The following is a 22,638-nucleotide window of genomic DNA, read 5'->3' as shown; positions in this document are numbered from 1 at the left end:
TTCCCTTTATTCATATTTACTCCTCTTCGGTGTTTACCTTGCAACTTGCATATTTTATTATCTAAATATGTTAAACAATTTCTGAAATGGTCCTTTGAAAATATTTCAACTTGAAAATCATGATTGATGATTTCTGACCCTCATTCACTTTTGAGAAATTGGGTGAGGAGAAAATGTCATTTTTTTCAATTATTTTTTTCACATTTCGTTCGAAAATTTGAGGAAAATTATTTTTAGTTCAATTTTTATGAAAATGGATGCAATTCGGGAACATATTATTTATTAATGAAATTCAACCCAAAAAGAAATCAGTCGAGCAAATAAATAATCTATAATTACTAATTTCAAATAGTGAATGTCTGACTGAAACAAAATCCCAAATACATAAAATTCATGTTAAAAGCTTGCCACGAACATCGCTTAGTTGACCAATAGTATTTAAGGAGTCTGATCTGACTTCCAATCATGCTGCACGTACAGCTAACCTTTTCGACAGGCGAGTTTTTAGCCATAGAATTATAGATTTTCGTAACCCGGATACTTAGAGCACCAGGTATCTGCTTAAGAAAATACCCTTTAAAAGATACCCTTAACACCTCACAAATATATACGAACGAAGAAATTTGTGTGAAAATTTCACCTTTCATCCAGCAACAACAACGTTAGGTTGAAAATAAAACTCGGTATAAGCCTGGCTATTTCTGAACCCTCGGGTAGCACTTTGTTGAACCGTATTTACTCTGTACAGCCGCAGCCGGTTGCCAGGGTGGCCATTCGTTGTAATATGAAGACTGAGAAGACAAAACATTTGGCTGAACCTAATTCGAAAGTCAGTACAAGTATACGAAATAAGCACCGCTTTTCTTCGCAACTGTTATATAACTTTTAAATTGGCAATAAGGAAAAAACATGTACAAACGTCAACGCGTTACAGCCATTTTAATGCGGCTCATCGTTTAATCGTAATTCAACTTGTACGTGTACCATCTCTCTCCTTGTGTTTAGTATATATTCGGCAAAGGCCCGTCTATAAAACATAAAAACCTTATAGAGTTTTAGGATTGCTGTTAACGGACTGAATATTTTTTCCCCTTTGCTTTTTTATTAGCTCTTTTTTTTCTCATCTTGTTTTCCTCTTCTTCGAGTTTTACTCGCTTCGTATATCTAACGTATAAGCATACAACTCGAAGGCATTTAAACAGCGGAAAGTTTTATGCGTTTTGTGTCCTTTGGTTTCGCTACACAGCTGAGAATAAATACCTAGGATAAAAGACGATAATTTAATATGCAACGAGAATGCGATGCATTTGGTTGAAATAAACGCTCGTTTACCGCAAATACTTCTTACTCCCGAGACGATGTCCATCTCTTTACAGCCCTTCAAAGAGTTTCGCTTTGCTTTGCGGTCCAGCAGTTAGGTTTGATAAGAAAAACCGCGTATGTCTTGGAATGGAAATTCGCCATGCGAAAGTACTCGTCGTCGTATATCTACCCTAAACTTGATACGTATTTATTGAAAGTTTCCAGAATGAGATTTTTATTCGCTCGTGTAAGTGAATAAGTTTAATATGAAAGTATCATCTATAAACGATGGCGAATGTTTGTGGGAAAAAAACACTGGTACTCGTTGCATTCAGCTTTTTGCGAACCTTTGCCAATCTGCATTCGTAAATTTATAACTACGAAGACCGATAAAAAGAAAGAAGTGGCGAGGGAAGGGGTAGTTGTGTTAAAATTTAATCATATTGACAAAAAAAAAAACTTCTACTTGAGGTTCTGCTTCAAGTTACAATATTACTTAGTTATAAACTTCCAGTCTCAAAATTGCTTTCAAAGATGATATTTTTGATGTTCTTTGGATTTGACTTTTTGTGGTTCAACATGTTCAAAAATATCAAGTGGTGCAGATACTTACTTGGTTTATTCGAGAGGGCGGAATCTTATAAAGAGCGCACATGTTATGTGTAATATTCAAATAACTAATTCCTTTTGAATTTCGCTTAGATAACTTTTTGACGTCATTGTGAAACATTTTAAGCTAGGGTACCTCGTACTTAGCAGATGAATTTTGCTGAAGGAGTTTATTCGCATTTCCGTATGTAGTTAGAATTACTGAGATAGACAATCTTCTTATACGTGTGTTTTAGAGCTGAAATGTGAGTCGCGGATCGTTTATTTGATGTATTTTTCAAATTTTTTCAATTTCAGTTTTCTTGGGGTTGTATTTTGTAAAAGGAATTCAATTTTATTTATAAAATACAAGCAAAATTACCCGCCCCTCGGGCAGGGAATAGAATTTAATACGTACGTACCACTGAGAAATTATAAAAAATTGATTGTTCACTCGCATACTTGCAATGGGTGAAAAAACATTTGCGCACACTTTCCCTTTCGTTTGAAAATGTATAGGAAACTTGCACACACCTGTCAAACGAGGGACATTTGCGCACACTTGATGAAGTTTTGTCAGTGGTTCCCAAAAAAGCAATATTTTATTTTAGCGAGCGTTAAAATGAAAAATAAGTTCATATTCGAACTCAGCGACCTTGAAAATATTCCATTCGATAGGTATATCATCCGACTTTTCATGATTATTCAAAATTTTGGCTCCCTATTTAAGGCACGGAGAGGTTTTATGCATCCGTGTAATAGAATTGGAGAGACACTGCTCAAAACCAGTGTTAGTGACAGACACTGCTCAAACCCCGTGTTTGTGACAGACACTGTTTAAAACCAATGTTTGTGACAGACACTGTTTAAAACCAGCGTATGTGATGGACACTTCTTAAAACCAGTGTTTGTGACAGATGCTGTTCAAAACCAGTGTTTGTGACACACACTGCTCAAAACCACTGTTTGTGACAGACACTTCTTAAAACCAGTGTTTGTGACAGATGCTGTTCAAAACCAGTGTTTGTGACAGACACTTCTTAAAACCAGTGTTTGTGACAGATGCTGTTCAAAACCAGTGTTTGTGACACACATTGCTCAAAACCAGTGTTTGTGACAGACACAGCTTAAAACCAGTGTTTGTGATGGACATTGCTTAAAATCAGTGTTTGTCTCAGACACTGTTCAAAACCAGTGTTTGTGACGTAGACACTGTTCAAAACCAGTGTTTGTCTCAGACGCTGTTCAAAACCAGTTATTGTGACACACACTGCTCAAAACCAGTGTTTGTGACAAACACTGCTCAAAACCAGTGTTTGTGACAGACACAACTTAAAACCAGTGTTTGTGATGGACACTTCTTAAAACCAGTGTTTGTGACAGACACAGTTCAAAACCAGTGTTTGAGACAGACAGTCAGACACTGTTCAAAACCAGTGTATGCGACAGACACTGTTCAAAACCAGTGTTTGTGACAGACACAGCTCAAAACCAGTGTTTGTGACAGACACAGCTTAAAACCAGTGTTGGTGACAGTCACTGCTCAAAACCAGTGTTTGTGACAGACACTGGTCAAACCCAGTGATTGTGACACACACTGCTCAAAACCAGTATTTGTGACAGGCAATGTTTAAAACCTGTGTTTGTTACAGACACTGCTTAAAACCCGTGTTTGTGGCAGACACTGCTTAAAACCAGTGTTTGTGACAGATGCTGTTCAAAACCAGTGATTGTGACACACACTGCTCGAAACCAGTGTTTGTGACAGACACAGCTTAAAACCCGTGTTTGTGACAGACACGGTTTAAAACTAGTGTTTGTCTCAGACACTATTCAAAACCAGTTTTTGTGCCAGACACTGCTGAAAACCAGTGTTTGTGACAGACGCTGTTCAAAATCAGTATTTGTGACAGGCCATGCTCAAAACCGGTGTTTGTGACAGATGCTGTTCAAAACCAGTGTTTGTGACAGACGCTGTTCAAAACCAGTGTTTGTGACAGACACTGCTCAAAACTAGTGTTGGTGACAGTCACTGCTCAAAACCAGTGTTTGTGGTAGCCGCTTTTCAAAACCAGTGATTGTGACACACACTGCTCAAATCCAGTGTTTGTGACAGACACAGCTTAAAACCCGTGTATGTGAAAGAGAATGTTTAAAACCAGTGTTTGTGGCAGACTAAAACCAGTGTTGGTGAGAGACACTGCAGTTTTCAAAAACAAAATTATTCAAAAAAATGAAGCCAAAGCGTCATCCCTTTTCCCTCTTACCCAATCTTCATCACCCTTCATCGCAATTCACATTCAAACACTTTTTCATTTGATTCCTCAAATTTGCTTCATCAATTTCCCTCCCTTATTTATCAATGAAATACCTATTAGATTCACCTTATCACAAATTTTTAAATTTGGTCCATAACATCTTTACCAATTTTTTCATAAGAAATTGTACCTTATTATTTACATGAAATTAGGTAACCATCAAAACAACTGCAGGAGGTGTTAAGGTGTTAGAACTTGAAATTTTGAAATTTTAAGACTTTACAGTGAATTTGTATTTTTTCAAATTTTTTAAAGTCAAGAGCCCCACCTTAGCCTGAATTTTTCAAAAATTGAAAAAATAAAAAATAGGGAATTATGTTTTTTCTCACCAGAGATCTTTGAGGGTCAGAAGCAGACGAAATCACAATTTTTTTGTGGTGTAGATAAGGACCACCCTGCAAGGACATAGGTTGTTGTTGCTAGAGGTAGTCTCTAGGTAGTAGCTCGAGTCATCAAGAGGAGCCAGTCCCCGAGGACAGATGAGAAGGCAAAGACAACACCAGAAGTATTCTGTGCATCCTTGTTGTGCAGGGTGGTAACATGTTGCTGTTCGATGGACTCAAAATGATAAACATGGCCACAGCAGAATTCTATAGTTGGTGGAACGACGGTGAGGAGGGGCAAGCCAAAGGCCAAACCTCTACATAAATATGGATTACGAACAAGAATGCATAAGAGCTGCAGCTTCAGAGTGAGAAGGCAAATACCAGCAGCGCCTCAAAACTGGCAAATGCGACTGAGGGAGTAAACCCCAACAGAAAATCATGGTGGAAGGCAATGGGAAACCACCACCATTACCATTACATCTCCCTAGAATTATATGGACATTAATTTAGCAACAGCCCTAATTCTCCGTCAGGCTGATCCCCATCTGCCAAGTGTGAAGAATATGCGGAGTTGAAACAAGTAAGGTAGGAATAAGCGAGACCTGATGGACTGGAAATGGTAGAAACCAGGCAGATAAAGATTATAAAATGATTTATGCTGGGAAAGACACACACAAACTAGGTGTGGGTATATTAAAGCATACCAGAATCAGTGATAAAATCAGTGCCATAATAAATTCCAAAATCAGAGAGGATAATATTTGTGAGATTGGAAATTAAGCCGAAACCAATTGTGATAATTCAAGTTTAAAGAAATAAAATCACGGATTGGAATGGCAAAAAGTGTTTTCAATAACCTATAGTACCGATACCTACATGTAGATATTCAATAATACATACTCTTGAGTTGAAAGAGACCCCTTATCGGTACTTACGAAACACCCTGTGTTCAACACAGTGTCGCGCGCCTTCAATATTTTTAAGAAGATAACCTAAATTAATGTAGATTCGTAGCCGCGCCGCCGAAAATTTAATCAACAGTTTCGTCGGCTATTTAAAAAGTAATCTTATTCGAATTAAAAGGCAAGGTTAAAACGAGCTGATTTTCGCTAGAATTTCCTACAAAAGTTAATTATATCTACGTTTCGCTTTTAATTAATAATTCCATTTTCAGGGTTAAGTTTTTCGTTTTTATTTACTTGCTAATGAGCGAGCGCGCGAAAAAAGTCCTTTTTTGCGAGCTTTTTTGGCCCGAATGGGGGCTCTACCAGATACGGCGTTGTAGTTAAAAGATCCGGCAAAACAGGGTGGTAGAAATAAACATAATTTTCCTTTCAATAAATTAACAAGCGCCGGGAATTAGAAGTGGAAAACAGTTCGCATATTACCTAGTTTTACGTCGGTCGTCCTCGTCCCAGTTTGGTGTGCCTCCCTTCGCGCCCCCTCCAACTGTACCTCGTATATACTTTGGTATACTTACTATACACCTTTAACTCACGTACATTTACGTATAGGTATACATTATTATAACACAACACAGAGTTAGTCGCAGACTACGAATGGTGTTAACGTTAAAAAGGTTCGACGGTTGCGAAAAACTGCTCACGTGCACGTACTCGTAGTTGAGAAAACCCCCTGGCGAGCAACACTCCCAACTGACCTTTAAACAACACAGGAAATGCGAGTAGTGTACATAAAAGCAGAGATTACTTTTAACAACTCGCCTCGTATATATATGGTGAATTTTTATTAATAGCTTCTTAACGTGCATGTGAAAAATTTCAATGGTTGGCGTTTGAAAAAATAAAAAATAAAAAAGGAAAAAAATTATAATATCGATCTAAACGAGCTTTCACTTTCAACCAGCATATTTATCAACAACGCTCTGGCTAGAAGGTAGGTAACTTCTCGATAGGGAAATTTTTTCACTCCCTCGAGAAGCCTTGATTTTAATCGTTTTGCATAAGTTAATGCGGCGACGACGATTTATTCAGCAGGTTGATGGCGGTTATGGAGGGCAAAGTTCAAAAATGACTCCTTTTTTTCGCTTTCGTTTATTGAATTATACATAAAACAAAAGGCATAACCTTGTCCAAAGGGAAAGAGAAAATCTTAGCCGAATTTAATTTCATTTTCAATAATCCGCCGGAAAAAATACCAGACGAGGGTGAGCGAGATTACAATTTCGTAGGAAAAAACACAGATTTTAATTAAATCAAAAAACTCAATGATGGTGGAAAACCTGTTTGAAAATTAAAAGAAAATTTTTCTCGCAGAATTTTGCTGCCCGAGACCGAGTCGGTGTTTTTTTTCCTTCACTTTCTTTCTCGTTCGTTAAAGGTAAGAAGAAATGAACCTTGAAAAATTAATTTTAACGGAATATAACCGAATTATTTTCTTATTATGAAAAAATAAATTATTCACGATAGCTTTCGTACCGCGTCGAGTTACGCTCGGAGTATTATAAGTGATTGAATTCAACTCCTCGTAGCTCATCGAACTGATAAAATTTCCCAAAGTTTTATACTTTTTTCACCGGTGGCGTTTCGATGGATATTCTTCGTGTAGGTTGGATTAACTTACCTAGAATTTAGGTGTGATTTTTTTCCTTGCAATGTAGGTAAGTAAGTACGATACCAAATTATAGGTTTTTAGGACTCTAATTTCGATTCCATCAACATTTTTCTGGCTCATTTTCGAGTAAATTCGTGTTTTGAAAATTTTTTTTTACAAATATTCTCGCATTATTCTTGCCAAAGTTTTGAAAAATAAATTTATTGAAACTGGAACAATTTTTTGGAACACAGTGGTGCCAATTTTCTCGTCATTTTTGTCAAATTCAAAAAACTGAGAAAAAAAGCCAAAAACTTATGAAATTTTTTCGATTTTTCAAAGTTGGCAGTATTCAAATTTTCAACCGCTGAGTAGAATCCTCAAATTTGAAAAAACCACGATTTTTTCAAAAATGCTTTCTCTTTGAAGCCTCACATCTTTCCACGAGGGACACCTTGGAGACTAGAATTTTGTATGAGTTACTTTCAACTCAAAATGAAGATCTCTGCTGATTTGCTCAAAATCCGGCATCTTTTTGTCGGGTGAACGTACACTTTTAATAATATTTAAAATAAGATGATCGTTTTTAATTCACCCTCTCCCCCTCTCTCCACAAAAATAATAATCTCGTCTTATATAGGTACTCGTATTCTATCTGCTATACTCACTTATACCTACTGAGCATAGATATATTTTTTAAATTACATTTTTTTCACTCGATCAAGATGCCAGCGACGAAAAAATATGATAGAAAAAAATGATCGTCATAAATGGAAACTTCTTCCGTCAAGTTTTCTTGTTTTAATAGAACCTTTTATAGCATGTGGACCAACACTATCGTATACGACGATACTTATTTATACCAAGTCTAAAACACCGTATACTCGTTCACCGAGCTTTTCATTAATTCTCCGACACTTTAAACTCACCCTCCATCTCTCCACCTCCTCTTGTACTTTTTTTTAGTAGCATTTTTGAACCTGTAACGCAAGCCTTTAAAAAATGACGATATCTTGAAAAAAATTTTACACGTAAAAAAAAATATGAGAAATAAGTTATGTTTAACTCGACTATTTACGACCTGAAAATAAATTTCTCACTCAACAAACTTGGAAATATTGAGTCAATGTGTAGTTGGAATGTGTTGCTGTGAAACTTTGCCGAGTGTAAATGATACGAGAAAAACTTATTCTCAATTTATAAACAAAAAAAAAAGGTGGAAAGGAAGAAAGAAATAGGAAATGAAAAGAAAAGGTACTAGAAAAATGCGACGAGTCGTGTCGTGTCAGCATTATTACAAAATGTCAACGAGAAGTTACAATTTTAAACGATTCAAACAAGTACGAGTATACGTACATAAGACGATGAAGACGAAGCCTTATGATGTAATTTTATACGAATTTTTTCACTCGTGTTTATTATCACAGGTGTGTTTTTTTCAATTTTACTTTAGCCTTTTGTTGATTTTAATTTCTCAAATTTTACGCGAAATAGAAACACGTCAACAGGTGAGTAAAATTACACGATGCATATGAAAAATTTTCAATTTTTGTTCTGATTTTAAGAATAAATAGACATAAAAGTTAGATAATTTGAAGTTTTTTTTTGCAAAATAATTTAGAGAAGAGTTGACGTTTTTTTTTATGAATTTCAAATTATGATTTCAACTTTCAAGACATCATTTTTAAATGAAATATTTCATTCGAAATATTGCAATCAGAATGAAAAATAACAGCGAAAAATGAAACTACGTAAATGAAAAACTACCTAGATAAAAAAGAGCAAAGGTACTTTATTAACTTTCTACCATAGTTGGAGAATGATTTCATCGCTTTTGAAAATTTTTTCACTCCATTAAATTCAAATTTCCAGATTAATTATATTTATCAACATTAAAGAAAAAATCTGTCCATTTGCCCCCTCCCACTTTCAGTTTAGTCCTCTTTTGAGAAGATGACTGTTTTCTAAAATTCCCTGCACGCTTTTCTGAAATCTCAATCACTGCCTCCTCAATTATTTGAAAATATCAATCAACATCAACACTCAAAACATCACATTTTTTCTATCCTTCCACGTTGAAAATCCAACCTTTCGAATTTGAGAAGGAAACAGTCCCACAAGGAGAGGAAAAAGAGTCCATATACGTGTAATGAGGTTTGCTTCTGCTGCGTGCAACATATATGGATTTTTTTATATTAAGAGCAATGGCTATACAGATTTAAACTTTGGAAATAGGAAAATGAGAAAATTTTCAAACAAAACTTTATACGACACGGATGACCGAGCCGGTCGCCATGACCCGACAAATAAACCCAGAAGTGATTACACGTTTCGTATAAACAACCGTCGATAAAGAAAAAAAAATCGTTTTAAATTCTAAAAATTCTTTTGCTATGCTAATTCCGCTCGTAGCAGAATAGTATATACTATAAAAGATTAAAATGCATAAAAAAGGTCGTAATAGTTTTGCCGGCGAGAGTTTTTTTTTCGCTCGATTATTAATCCTATATATCTGAGAACTTGGGAGGTATTAATCGCGAAATATGCGATAGAATGAAGGCGTTGTTATTTTTACCCAACTATACTCGTAAGTACTTACTCAGCAGAACTGATTGTGTTTGTTGTACGGATTAAAAAAATTTCCTAAGCGCAGCTTGACGTTTTGTAATGTACATTGTTGCCATGTTCGATGCTACGTCATTGTATAGTAAGTATCCAGAGACCGAATGAAAATTTTATGAAATCACTTTAACGTCGTATTACAACGTTGTTGTAGAACGAGTATTAGAAAAATAACGTGATGCTGGATCGTTGGCGCGAGAAGCTGAGGATGAAGATAGGTTTGTATTTTTGAGTTTTGTTGTGAGTTTCGCGTTTGTTTTTATCGTTGTGTTGTCTCATTCGGACGTATAACTTTAAATGAAACATGAAGAACTAATTCTTTCAATTTGCTACGAATCTGGTGATTGTGTGTTTGAATTTTTTATGTAGGTACTCTTTTGCTTGGAATATTTTCTCTTAGATTGAATGATATAGGTTATTTTTTTATTTTTATGGAAGGGTGAAACTGAAACTTGAAGTTGAATTTCTTCATAATGGCTCTCCATGGGTTGGAGAGTAAGATGACGGCCATTTTTGATAACATTATAAATTTGCTTCCTTTTAAAAACACACATTTTTGATATAACTTAGGAAGAGAAAAAAGTCAAAAGTATGTAAGTGAGAAGTCAATTTCCGACTGATTTAATTGAACAAGAAAATAACATTGCAATTTTTTAAATTATAAATTTCTGGCTGTATTATACGAGTGATTTCATCAAACTTAACCTACATTTTCTGACTTGAGATGACCTGTTGGGGGGGGGGCAAAAAGCTCTGATTTTCAAAAGTTAACCCAGAAAAAAAATCTCAAAAAAATGGAGATGCGTTTTCAAAAACTCACCCAGAAAAAAAATCTCAAAAAATGGAGTACATACTTCAAAAAGATACTGAGAGCGCATGTTTTAAAACTTCTGTTATCGCCCAATTCTTCTTTATGGAATCATACTAGAAAGTCTTTTCAACAAACCAAAGATATTACCTCCACTAACTCATAGTAACTAATCAGCGACTACAAACCACGAAAAATGTGAATTATTTGCTGATTTTTACAAAGATATTTTCTGCAATAGAAATACAGACACTCTTGATATTTCGACTGAACCTAGCAATCATTGTCTTTGCAAAATGCTTCATCGAACCTCAGTTGAAGAAATTTGCTACATTATCAAAAAAATCAAAATCCGGAAATCACCAGGCTCGGATAACATATCAGTAACCTTATGCTTGAAAACCTTCCAACAAATACCCTAATGAACTTCAAAACACTTTTCAACTCTTGCCTTCAAATTGGTTACTTTCCTAACACCTGGAAAATTGCTAAAGTAATTGTGCTATCCAAAAAAGAATCTCCTTCTTTGTCTCCTAATGATTATACTTAGACCTATCAGTCTTCTCTCTTCTCTATCCAAAATCCTTGAAAAAATCATTTGGGAATGTCTTTTGGACTTTCTGAAAAAGGAACAGATTTTGCCATCTTTTCAGTATGGTTTTCAAGTACAGTTCATCAGTTGCATCGAATGATACAACTTATTAACAACGGCTATGAAAAGAAGCAATTCATAACTGCAGCTTATTGCGGTTTAATTTACAAATTAGTTACAATCAAAATACGCCCACCTTTCTACGTAAAATCATTTCTTCCTTCCTTCAAAATAGGAAATTTTATGTTCAAATCAACGATGAAAGCTCTTTGCTTCGAGGAATCAGCCAAGGTGTACCACAAGGCTCAGCTAAGGTGTACCACAAGGCGCTGTATTGAGTCCAACTTTGTTCATCTTATACTGCTATGATATTCCTAAACCAGCTGATAATGAAATAGCAATGTTTGCTGATGATACATGTTTACTCAGCCAAAATAATGATCTTCTAATTGCTCGTAATCAACTTCAAGCTGGTATTGATGAATTGGAACCATGGTTTGAACGCTGGAAACTTAAGTTAAATTCTCTTAAAAGTGAAAAATCCTCAAGATCTTTTTTGATGCAATAAAACAATAATTCTTTCAAATCGTTATATTCGTAGGTTTTTATAAAAATTTTTGCCTACCCTCTCAAGTATTGCGTTAGTATTGTATAAAAATTGATCACTTAGTGCATAGCGTTTAGGCGTTGAGCCGAATAAATACATAGTTCTCTCAAAAAAACTTCTGTAATCAAAATTTCAGCTGCCTAAATTAATTTTTCCATTTTGACGAATTTTTGAAAAATCTAGGTAGGTAAGTACCTATGTACAGGGTACCCAGAAATATCGAGCACCCCTAAAAAGTTTTCTACTAAAATACTTAGGTTGGTCACAGTGAATGATAATAATGATAGCACATGATTGGTTGTTGGACTGGAGACATAGCATTCCACCAATCATATGCATCTATTTCACGTTGCCAACCTATATTTTTAATGAAAAATTTTCTTTGAGGTGCTCGATATTTCTGGGCACCCTGTATATAAAATTTTATTTTCTAAGTAGGTATCTCTTTTTAGAAAATACTGAGTTAAACATTTGTGTTTTTTTTTCTCATTTATACAACAGTGAAGTTGATTTTCAGATGATTGTCTCCAGAAAAATTTCATTTCATTCATAATTTTCTAAAATTTTTTCAAGATGTCTAAATTCCTTAAACCTAGACGACGATTTTTCAACCACCCTTATCACACTACCTATGTAAAAAAAAAAAAAAAAAAAAAATGAATCTACATACCTACCTATGTGCACACTTGTCAGGCGCGCAATTAAAATTGAAATCTTGTAGTTGAAGCATACGTTTCCAAAACGCACTAAGTCCATTTTCAAAGATTCTGAGGTTGCAAGGCCATCTAGCATAAAGTTGCGGCCCAAAATGGCTGATTTTTTGATATGTTATGCCCAAGGGTCTTGGCTACAACATATCAAAAATGCTGCCAATTTGGGCCATTTTTACGTTTCCAAATTGTACTAAGTACCATGAATTTCTTATCAATATTTTTTTGGACTTAGTGCGTTTTGGAAACGTATGCTTCAGTTATACACTTTTCAATCAATAAAAAAATTTATCACTCCGTCAAACGTGATCAATGATTTTCAATTTTCAATTTTTGCTGAGGACTTCTGAAGATTTTCAAATTACACTTTTTTGGCAAACAAGCGTCTGTCTTCTGCAATTTTCAAAATCCAAAATTTTATTAAATTTGGACAATATTTTTGCAAATTTTTGAACCATTTGAAAAGTACATAGGCCAATTTGGAAAAAATTTGATAAATTCTTGGAAAAATTGAAAGTAAATACATAATTAAATATTAATAAATCACTAGGTAGGTAGGTAGGTACAGCTACCTAAATCATATTACTCATAAGGAAAGAATCCCAACCAGCACAAACACTTTCGAACCGGACAAAGGGGGACCGAAAGAAACCCCCAAAATATACTACATATTAGCAAAAAATTTCAGGTGCTGAAATTCATTTTTTCAATTTTTTGCAATTTAAAAAAACAAACTTAAATTTGTGACAAAATTAAAAAAAATTAAAATTTCAACAAATTGACCTACAAAGCTGAAATTTTGTTGTAAGCACACTATTTTCGATCTCTCGAGTCAATTGGTGCCGGTTTTGAACCGTTCTGGAGCCTCCAGTGAATTTTTAGTTTCTCCAGTTTTTTGAAAAAAAAGAGCATACCTAAACTCATATTGATCTTCTGCGCAACCCTTTCGATCGATTTAGGCACATACCACCTACCAAATTCTTTTTGAGCCGGTTCAAATCCAAAATTTTCTTCAGTGTATTATTTTTTAAAAAAATCCAAAGATCATCTTTCTCGAAGGCGTCATCTTTGACCTCTGGAGTCAATTGGTGAAGGTTTCAAACTGTTCTGGGCTCTTCAACGGATCACTGGAGAAAATTTTGGAAAAAGTATCTGACATGAGAAGGTATTCTATTTATTTTATTTAAAATTGTCATTTTCGTCAATGTGACACTCATTTGGAAAAATATCGCTTTGGCAATTTTTCACAAAAATACCCCAATTCTCTCCTCCCTTCCTCGCCTCCCCCCTTGAATGCTCCACAGCAATTACTATATTCATATCAAATAACTGCTGGCAAAACGTTATTGAAACCTTTTAACAAATTCAATTTCGTTGATACTTTATGGAACCAAGGGAGGCATCGGATACAGCGAAAAAAAACCTTTTACGATTTCAAGATACACGTGAGGAGTTTTTTTTCCAAAATGTGATTTTCACTATGCTAGTCGCGTATACGTTTTAACGTTGCAGATACACTGTACGTTCTTTTTATAGTGAAATACCTGCCACGTTTATCACAAAGTTGACTTTTTTATTATTACTTTTCTGTCTAGTTGTTTCATGATGCCGCACTCGTCTTCTATTCCATATATATGTGTACTTTTTACCCATCGATCTTTCTGTCTGGTTCCGCGAAGCGCGATGAGCCAACCGAGAATATGCCATTTGAACCGAATCACGGAATTTTATGCTAGACTAACGTAGCACACGGTGTAATATTACTATACGTACGTAGGTACACTGTACGTTCTTTTTTGTGAAGAAGCAAAACAAAAAAAAACAAAAAAAAAAAAGTACCTGCATATTTAAATTATAAATACTTTTTTATGCTTGGTAACCAAGCTATGGTATAATCTAACTCGGGCAATAGAGTTATACACGTGCATAAAATTCTTAATAAATTTCATTATATACATTGTAAAATGTATGTAACGTTTAAGTCTTTGTAGTTTCGCTACACGGAGCGAATTTTATTCGCTAGTAACTCGACTCCCGGCTCGGTAAATTTGATATAAGTTTACCTCTTATATAGTCAGTTTACGGCCATTTTACCGCCCTAACGATGCTTACCCTTCGGCCCAATGATACATTCTGGATTCTGCGAGCCTAGTTTTATGAATATTTTGGCAACCGTTCGAATTCTGTAGCCGAGTTCGCCATTTTATATGGTACCCGTACATGCTAAAGCACATGGTTGATGGTATAGCGGAGGATGAGCTCTTTTTTCCACCTTTTTAGCTTCATATGGGGTACCTTAAAGCTACTACGTGTGTACTCGTACAACAACGGCGACATGCTCAAATTAAAGGTTGTTTTCGATGACGGTGAAAAATAATAAACGAGACGAACACACCATCGTGGAAAATTTTTCATACTGTACCGTGTAATTTCCAGCGAATATTTTTCAATCGAGCGAAAAAAAAAAAGATTTGAAGTGAATAACCTTTGACACGACGCTAATATGCTAATAATATATGATGCGCTGGTAAATACGACGACATATATACAAAAAATCTACCATAGAAGCAATTTTTTTCCCTTGTGGTTCGCTAACAATTTGTACGTAGGTTCTTTTTTTCTCTCCCTCGGTCGTGTTCTTGTTACTGCAATTCCGTGTTGGAATTCCTCTACACGTTTTCGCGTCAACGTATCTCTAGTATACGTATAGTAGCTACGTGTTATATAAATTTTATAAAAGGATAGTTAGCTTCTTTTTTTTTTTTTCATTGAAAACCTCTTTTCTCTCGCTCTGTATACTTACATTTTTCCGAGCTGAATACGAGATTTGGATACTGGATAGATAGCGAAAGATTCAGTGTTGATTTATTATTCGATATTGGACAAAGGTATGCTACATGTTTCTCTATAGGATAATAAGAACGGCCAACCCGAACAACATTTCGCAAAAAATACCTAAAAATAAAAATCTAGCGAGAAAATTGATGACATAGTTTACTCGCTGGGTATAGGTATATATAAGAATTCGAATAGGAATTTTTTCAATATTTATACAGCGTGATTTGAGAGAGATCTGCTGACTGTGGCAATTTTTGCTGCGTTTGGGTATTCGTGAGTTGAATGTTGATGATTGGTAGGGGTTTTCGATCATTCGGTGTTGCGTCGAATGTACCTATCTAATATTTATGATATTCCACATTAAAGTATGCTTATTCAAAAAAAAAAAAAAAATGAGGAAAAAGAAACTTTGATACAGTTGAACAGGAGGTAACTACGTATATCGTGAAAAAAATATCGGAGAATTTTGACAAAATTCTGCGGAGGTCTTCATTTTGAGTTGAAAGCCTCCCAGAAGATTTTTAGCGAAAGAGATGTCCCTGGAGCAGAGATATAATGCAGATCTTCAAAGAGTGGACATTTTCGAAAAAAATCGTGGTTTTTTCACTCCTGCAGCCTATTTATACCCAACCGGTTTAGAGAAATAGACCAGATCCAAAAAACAGTAGTTGAGATCCCGCGTCGACCTAGGCCATTGACATCAGAATCCAAGACCATATGTTAGGGTTCTGCTAAGGAGTTGAAAATTTGAAAGTCGTTTATTTTCGAGTAAATTCGGATTTTGAAATTTCTTCTTTCAAAGATTTTTCATTACTCTCTAAATTTGAAACAGTCAATTTCACTGCTTAGCAGTCACGACATTTTGCCTTTTTAAAGCAGTAGTTTTTTTTACTGCAAAACAGTGAAAAATTACTGAATTGGTCAGTAAAAAATCATTTTGACTGACCAATTCAGTAATTTTTCACTGTTTTGCAGTAAAAAAAACTACTGCTTTAAAAAGGCAAAATGTCGTGACTGCTAAGCAGTGAAATTTGACTGCTTTAAATTTAGAGAGTAATCATGCCAAAACATTGAAAGGTACAATTTGTGAAACTGGAAAATTACTTTGGATCGTAGTGATTTGGAGCTACCAATGAGTTTTCCATTTTTTTTTATGAAGCTCAAAATCTCCTCTCCCAAAAAATTGAAATTGATCAGAACTGCTAAAAATGAATGGGGGGTTTCAAGTTGATCCGGAGCTTTTAGTGAGATTTCCATTTCTCCTACAAAGATTTCAAGCTCTTCAAATTTCAGAATCAATAAATCATTCGAGAACGACTGAATCTCTCCAAAATCAAGTCCAGCTAAAAAGGACGTTGCAAAATTTGACCTTTGATTGAGGAGAGATCCAGTCGTTCTAGAATAATCTGTCGATTCTGAGCAAATCGTTCACGAATGAATTGAGACCAGTTTTTAATGATAAGATCAAAAAAGTCTATTTTCGTTAAGCCCCCTGTTACCTAAAGGTGAATTGTCCACCAACCAACAAATCATCTTCAAGTCTAATTGGTAGATTTAAAAAACCCAAATTTTGCCACATCCTTTTTCACTGGATTTGATTGAGGAGAGATCCAGTCGTTCTAGAATAATCTGTCGATTCTGAGCAAATCGTTCACGAATGAATTGAGACCAGTTTTTAATGATAAGATCAAAAAAGTCTATTTTCGTTAAGCCCCCTGTTACCTAAATTATTTTTTCATGGATTAATTTGTTTGCGAACAAATTCTCATCTCTGAGCAAATTATTGTTTGCGAACGAATCATTTTTATCGAGAAATCATCCTCAAATCTCGTTGATGGGTTTGAAAAGGTCAAATTTTGCTACGTACTTTTTAGCCGGACTTGATTTTGGAGAGATTCAGTCGTTCTCGAATGATTTATTGATTCTGAGCAAATCGTTCGCGAACGAATCAAGTTCAGTTTTTGATGATAGGATAAAAAGATTCAAATTTCATAATTTGTTGTGTCATCCATCTGCAAGTCATCTGTACTTGATTCAATTTTTCAGTGCATTAGTTCGTGAACGATTTGCTCAAAGAAGAAAAATCGTTCGCGAACGAATCAATCACAAGAAATCATTAGTGATGGATTTGGAAAAGTCAAATCATCCCACGTTCTCTTTCGATTGATTTGATTTTGGAGAGAATTAGTCGTTCTCGAATGATTCATGTCGATTCTGAGCATATCGTTCGCGGACGAATCATTCACACTTTTCATTAATAGATTGAGGAATGCTTTATTTTATTCATTGAATGATGCATGTTTAATTTGATTTTTCAGTGATTCATTCGTTCGCGAATGGTTTGTTCAGAGGAGAAAAATCGTTCGCGAACGAATCATTCACCAAGAAATCATCGTTGATGTACCTATTTGAAAAAGTCAAATTATGCCATGTTCTGGTTAGGTTGATTTGATTTTGTAGAGAATCGGTCGTTCTCGAATGATTTATGTCGATTCTGAGCCAATCGTTCGCGAAAGAATCAAGTTCAGTTTCAAATGATAGGATCAATCGATCAAAAGAACCAAATTTTTCAATTCGTTCAGTTATCTGTAAGTCATCTATACCCAATTTAATTTTTCAGTGATTCATTCGATTCGTGAACGATTTGTTAAAAGAAGAAAAATCGTTCGCGAACGAATCAATCACAAGAAATCATTACTGATGGATTTGAAAAAGACAAATTATGCCATGTTCTCTTTCGGTTGATTTGATTTTTGAGAGAATTAGTCGTTCTCAAATGATTCAGGTCAATTCTGAGCAAATCGTTCGCGAACGAATCATTCACACTTTTCATTAATAGATTGAAGAATGCTTTCATTGAGTGATGCATGTTTAATTTGATTTTTCAGTGATTCGTTCGTTCGCGAACGGTTTGTTCAGAGGAGAAAAATCGTTCGCGAACGAATCATTCACCAAGAAATCATCATTGATGGATCTGAAAAAGTCAAATTTTATCATGTTCTCTTTTGGTTGATCTGATTTTGGGGAGAATCAGTCGTTCTTGAATGATTCATGTCAAGTCTGATCAAATCGTTCGCGAAAGAATCATTCACTCAGAAATCATCAGTGATGAATTTGAAAAACTCAAATTATGCCATATTCTCTTTCAGTTGATTTAATTTTTAAAAGAATCAGTCGGTCTTGAATGATTAATGTCGATTCCGAGCAAATCGTTCGCAAACGAATCATTCACACTTTTCATTAACAGATAGAAGAATGTATTCATTGAGTGATGCATGTCTACATAATTTGATTTTTCAACGATTCATTCGTTCGTGAATGATTTTTCTTGATTGAGCAAATTGTTCACGAATGAATGAACCATTTTCATTTTTTATTAACAGATTGGAGAATATTTTCTTTTGTATTGTCGTGTATCGTCTGATTTGATTTTAAAATGATTCTGTCGTTCCTGAATGATTCGTCGTTTCTGAGCGAATCGTTCACAAACGAATCGTAAGAAATTTTTGTAGAGAGATTTTTAGTGTCAAATTTTAAGGTAGATTTATAACTCTTCATCTGATCTGATTTACATTTTGGCTGATTCATTCGTTCGTGAACGAATAATCTACAATTTTTGATACCTAGGTACCAAAATAATGAATTTGAAAAAAAAGTTCACGAAAAACCCAGAAAATTAGCTAATTCAACTAAAATTAGTAGACACAATTTTTTGAGCCAAGTTTCACATTTAATCACGAATATTCACGTTGTCTCAACCCTTGTCAGTATGCAGTGTGTACCACCTGCCAATTCCATACATCTCTCTACAGAACAGGTTGCCTACACATAATAAAATAAGGCAACATATATTTCTTTCGAATCACCCTGTATGTATACTTCATTTAGCAAAATCTTCGCCGAAATAAATCTCGACTTGGTACGTTAACACGCGGAAACTCGCTAACGTAATTTCGATTTTTGTTATGAACGGTTGTTTTTTCATGTTCTTTATTTTGCTTTATCTTTCATATATAAATTTTACCCTTTTTCATATACGTGTACGTTCCGAAAGTATATACCCTCGCTTTTTTGAATTAGCTGGCGGCGTCGTAAATTAGTATTCTTTTTTTTTTCAAATCAGCCCCGACGAAGTATAACATTTTCAGCGAAAACGAATTTTCAAAGGGTTGGGGGTTTGGAAACCTAAACGCGAGATGATTTTTTTCTATAACCAGAAGTTGGTGTTTAATGATGCAGATATTTTTTTTTCGCTCGTTTTTTTCATATCGGGGTAATTTAAAGATTTTGATTAAATTATCGAATGGTTTTCGAATGAAAACTACGCTGTTTTTTTTTTTATAGGTATAAAAATAATTATCTAGATTTCTTATAATACTTTCGAAAAAAAAAATGAAATAATCGAGGTACCTACAAATTTTTCATTTTTTTTCTTATTTATATTTACTCGTTCCAAATGTTGCAAAAAAAAATGACGAGAAAAGTTAAAATTTGAAATTCAAAATAAAACCACTCGATTTTGTATTCTCGAAATGAGTTCTTCTATTATTAAAATGCAAACAAATTAACGAACAGGAAACAAAAGAAAAGGGAAAGGAGAGAGGGGGTTCGTTAATTTTAATTTTTTGGCGTATTTAAAACTACGTTCTGGTAAAGTCTGTTGAGCTTTTAATTTCAAATTTGTTCTACTAATTGACAGACTTTTGCAGCAATGTTAATGAAATTCGTCTTAATATCGAAAATATTTTCCGGAAATGAAATCCGTTATTTTTTTCATTCGATGAAAAACATACTTAAATATTCATTTATAAAATGAAAAATCTTCCAAGTACAAAATAATTCAACGAGTTTATTCGTCGAGAATAAGCATCTACTCGTAACACGGGCGTTATTGTGTACGAGTATTTTGTTCAAAGAATTCTGGAAATAAATTTTAGCAACTTGTTTCCTCGTTATATTTCTTCTTTTTTTACCAAGTAATTCTTTTTCTTTCATAACTCCTCCCAGATTTTTATTAATTTGAAATATATATATATTTTGGGATTAGGACACTTTTAGGTGTTTTGTTAGGTTGCATTAAGCTACGCCTATAATTGTTCAACTTTTCTCCGACATAAGGCAAAGTGGAAAAAAAATACTTATACCTAAAAGGAAGGCTGCAAAAAATAAGCTCTTTCTCATCTACAAATCCTACACCTACACAGTTTACGTTATACGTTTTAAGGAAATAAATAACCGAGTTGTATATTTATAACTTTTTTAAAATAATCTGTTAGAGTAGTTTTACGATCGAGTAATAAGCTAGTTCGCTCTTATTGCGTTATTCTTTCTTTTCTTCTTTTTTTTTTTATCAATTTTTACATTTTATTCTGTTGTTTAGAGTTTTTTATTTTCATTTTTTTTTTATACATGTGGGTGGTTTTATAAATGATTTAGTTCCTTCGAATAGATGAATAGACCACTTATGTTTTTCTTACATATTGCTTTTGCAGTATGAGTGACTGAAATCATATTGAGAGGGTGAAAATAATAGCTGGGTAAATTTATATTCAACATTTTGAGACAAAACTGTAACGTATTTATTTGATTTATGGTCGTTTAACTTTTCTTTATTGTTTCAAAAATAGGGATTTTCTTAAAAATTGAATTAAATTGGAGGAATAATTTGAATGTCAACATTTTGTGGAAATTTTGACATTTAAAAACGTTCTGCATGCTTCAAAATAAATTTCAAACTACCTTCGATTAAAGCATGTTCGAATTAAAATCGTTTGTCGGGTCTCTCAAGGTCATTAACCCATCAGTATGGCTTCCCAAGGTCGGATGTCTGACTGGTTGATCTCCTATAAGGTCATTGACCAGTCTATCAAGCTTCTTAAAGTCGTATGTCTGTCTCCCTGTCTGGCTTCTTTAGGTCATTGACCTGTCTGTCTGGCCTCTCAAGGTTGTATGTGTGCCTGTCTGGTCCCCTAAGTCATTGACCTATCTGTCTGACCACTCAAGGTAGTCTGTCTGTCCGTCTGGTCTCTCGAGGTCATTGACCTTCCAGTCTAGTCTCTCAAATGATGTTCAAAATCGTTTCCAACCTATTTGGAAGGTATAAAATAGAGAGCATGCCAAATTACAACTTTCTGGGCAAAAGTGACATTTTGATTTTTTCCCATTTTTGTCCTTTCAATTTTTTAAAATGCACCTCAACTTGAGCATATGAAAGGTCCAAATTCTGCCAGTTGCATACCCCCCTTGTATAAGAACAACTCTGCAACCTTCCCAACATCACTGTAAAATAACCTGCATTCGCGTAATTTTTCAAACAATCTAATCCATTACGAATCACCCTGTATATACCCAACTACGATCTCACGGTTATTAGCAGAACAAAACGCCAAAAAATAATTGCAAAGAATTACCAACACTGGTTACAAAAATATAAAAAGTATACGTTTAAAATTAATTAGACTCGTTGGAAAGGAAGTACACGCGGTATCAAACGGATATAATTTTTAAACGAGTAATTTCACTAATTAAAATACTACCCCGGGATCTCCTCGCGTTTTCTTTTTTCTTTCTTCGTTTTTTATTTATCTAAACGTCGAGAAATATTTCATCGCACGTACCGAGTACTACCATAAGAACCAACAACATCAGAAGTAGGTACTATTTCAAACAACAATTTATTAATATCTACGGTAAATATTGTAATGAAGTTTCTCGACACGGATTCATTTATAAGGGGGGGAGGTGGAGTAGGGGACATGGGGATTAAAAACTAAACGTATTAGCGATGAAGAAAGATTTGAAGAAGAAAAAAAAACACTGTTTATAGATTCGCGAACACGTTCTTTTAATCAAAACTGAAGAAAATCTGTTTATTGCCATCGCATCGAAAATAAATTTACCAAAAAAGACTCTCGAGTAATTAAGAATGTGACAGATTTTACCGAATTATTCAACCGTTTCGTAAGTCGTGGTTGTTTTCATCATATTTCTTGGAAACAAATTACAACTTTTGTCAACTTCGCTCTCTTTTTTTGTATAAAAAAAGAAAAATATCTAATCCAGGTTTAATTTTATTCCGAGAGTAAAAATAATATCATTTCAACTTTAATTCTTTCATTTTTACTCCGCAAATATTTATGAACTATTATCACAGCGAAGATAATGTGTTTTTCTTTTATTTTTCGCAAAAATACAAACCTCGACAAAATTACGTAATTCTGTCGTAATAGTAATAAGCAAAGCTTTTGAAAATTACCGAAAATTATTCGCAGGTATCTGGAGTTAATCTGTTGCAAGTTTTTATTTCGTTTTGAAATTATATTTGAGGGTGCTAGAGGTGTATTATTGTGGTGTAAAATAAAACGATAATAATCA

The 22,638-nt window shown here is 34.4% G+C and overlaps 1 protein-coding gene across 1 annotated transcript in view; it reads right to left on the bottom strand.

Annotated features, from left to right (window-relative positions):
• LOC135849364 (nephrin-like) overlaps positions 1 to 22,638 on the bottom strand; it is a 380,313-nt gene that overhangs the window by 105,732 nt on the left and 251,943 nt on the right. The gene's annotated exons all lie outside the window — the stretch shown is intronic.

Source organism: Planococcus citri, chromosome 5 (assembly GCF_950023065.1).
Source record: "Planococcus citri chromosome 5, ihPlaCitr1.1, whole genome shotgun sequence".
In the NCBI taxonomy this organism is placed as follows: domain Eukaryota; kingdom Metazoa; phylum Arthropoda; class Insecta; order Hemiptera; family Pseudococcidae; genus Planococcus; species Planococcus citri.
Note: the sequence above shows the minus strand (reverse complement) of the source record. Positions and strands in the feature narration are given on the sequence as shown.